Genomic DNA, 2,444 nt, shown 5'->3' with positions numbered 1-2,444 from the left:
AGTTGTCAATATTAACAAGAGAAATTTGTCTTAGGTGTGTTTTATATTGTGAAACAAACAAGAAAAATACTTTAAATTTCATGACTGAAAGTTTTTATTTTTTACTTTATTTTATTTTATTTTATTTTATTTTATTTTATTTTATTTTATTTTAAAGAAAGCGTTTGCCCTTGCTAGCAGGGAAGGAAGAAGAGGAAGAGGAGAAAGAAGAGGAGTCTGGTCTTGAGGCATAGGATCTAAGCCACCATCAGGTAGTTTTAAAAAGACAACATATCCATCTCTGAGTTCTGCAAGCATTTTTATAAACCAAGTAGGAAGGAGAAAGATGTAAGGATTGACAATTAGCTATAGACAAAGGGAAGGGCAAGTTCTGGGGTAGGCTCGGCAGATTCTGCAAGAAAAATGTCTGGCTCTGGCTGGTTTGGCTTAGTGGGATCGAGTGTTGGCCTCCGGACTGAGGGGTCCCAGGTTGCAGGTTCAATCCCTCTGTGGAGGCATGCAGGAAGCAGCTGATCTGTGATTCTTTCTCATCATTGATGTTTCTATCATTATCTCCTCCCTTCCTTATTAAATAAAGGAAGAAATGCCTGCTCTTGTGGATTGGCTCTGGGCAGAAGATTGAAAAATTCATATGCAAGTAAGCGGAGGCCCTGGGGCTCTATGGTGCTGGCAAGTCTCTCTTTTACATAATCTTAGAAATAGTCACCTGCAGATTAATTCCCAATTCCAATAGACAGGCAGAAATGTGATCAGTCTTTTATCATAGCTGGTGCACAGCTAGTAACAGGCTAACTGTTCAGTCTATCTCTTTTACTCTCTGGCTGCTGTAATTTTAATTTAGAACATCTCAACATTGTTTTCTCATCAATATCAATGAGTTTGAGGGATCTCAAGCCCACTTCTGTAATACATAAGACCATACATCCCACCCCAAGTCCCTGGAGAAGGAAATCAGCCAGAGTGAACTGAATGGGAGCCAGGACATGGGGAAAGCAGAGAAGTAAACAAATGAAGGGACAGAGAGAAAGGTCTGAGGAGGAGCTCCCTGATTCTGATGCTGCCTGGGAAAGTAGAGAATCCCCATCAGTTTCGATGTGTATGCATAAACACTCATCACCAAATTTTCTTCCTAGTAATGGATTGCACTTTCACAAAAATATCTCTCAATTCAACAAACATTTGTAGAGTACTCCCAGTGTATCAGGCTCTATATAAGTTCAGGCCCGGTGCACAAAATTCATGCATGGGGAGGGTTGTTTCTCAGCCCAGTCTGCACCCTCTCTAATCTGAGACCCCTCGAGGGATATCCTACTGCCCATTTAGGCCCAATCCTGACAGTCAAACATCCTTCTCACAATCCAGGACTGCTGGCTCCCAACTGCTCATCTGCCTGCCTTCCTGGTTGCCCCTAACCACTTTTGCCTGCCAGTCTGGTTACCCCCTAACTATTCCCATGCCAGCCTGATTGATGCCTAACTGCTCTCCTGCCAGCCTGTTTGCCCTTAACTACCCTCCCCTTCAAGCCTGGTCACCCCTAACTGCCCTCCCCTGCAGGCTTGATTGCCCCAAACTGCCCTCCCTTGCAGGTCTGGTCCCTCTCACCTGCCCTCTCCTGCTGGCCATTTTATGGCCATATGGGGGCAGGATCTTTGAACACATGGGGGCAGCCATCTTGTGTGTTGGAGTGATGGTCAATCTGCATATTACTCTTTTATTAAGTAGGATAGAGGCCTGGTACATAGGTGGGGGCCGACTGGTTTGCCCTGAAGGGTGTCCTGGATCAGATTGGGGGTTCCTTTGGGGTGTGGGGCGGCCTGGGCAAGGGGCCCATGGTGGGTTGCAGGCCGGCCACACCCCGTTGCAACCCAAGCAGAGGCCCTGGTATCTGGGATTTATTTACTTTCTACAATTGAAACTTTGTAGCCTGGAGCAGAGCCAAGCCTCCTGCTTGCTCTATGGCTGCAGCCATTTCTGTGGAATTTGTTTACCTTCTATCATTGTAACTTTGTAGCCTATAGTGGAGGCCTAGGCCGGCCAGGGCAGGTGGAAAGCTTGGCTCCTTCCATTCCCAGTGGAAACCCAAGCCTTCCTCTTGCTCTCTGTGGCCATAGCCATCTTGGTCGGATTTATCTGCATACACGCTCTGATTGCCTGGGGGGCGTGACTTGTGGGCATGGCTTGTGGGTGTAGAGGAGGTATGGTCAATTTGCATATTACTCTTATTACCATGTTTCCCCGAAAATAAGACATCCTCTAAAAATAAGACCTACTTACAGGTTTCCTTTTGAGTGAAATATAAGGCATCCCCCAAAAAATAAGCCCCCCCCCGGGCTCTGTCTCAGAATGAAAATTAATTTACCTTACCATATACAGGTAATAAATTTCCTTCATTTTCATATAACAATAAATGTGTATCTTATTCTTCTTCATGGAAAAATAAGACA

The 2,444-nt window shown here is 45.1% G+C and overlaps 1 protein-coding gene across 16 annotated transcripts in view; it reads right to left on the bottom strand.

Moving 5' to 3' along the window:
• The window catches only part of LOC118702294 (carcinoembryonic antigen-related cell adhesion molecule 1), an 813,263-nt gene that overhangs the window by 141,114 nt on the left and 669,705 nt on the right, over nucleotides 1–2,444 (bottom strand). The window lies entirely within an intron of this gene.

The sequence above is a fragment of the Pipistrellus kuhlii genome, unplaced genomic scaffold (assembly GCF_014108245.1).
Source record: "Pipistrellus kuhlii isolate mPipKuh1 unplaced genomic scaffold, mPipKuh1.p scaffold_m20_p_38, whole genome shotgun sequence".
Taxonomy (NCBI): domain Eukaryota; kingdom Metazoa; phylum Chordata; class Mammalia; order Chiroptera; family Vespertilionidae; genus Pipistrellus; species Pipistrellus kuhlii.
Note: the sequence above shows the minus strand (reverse complement) of the source record. Positions and strands in the feature narration are given on the sequence as shown.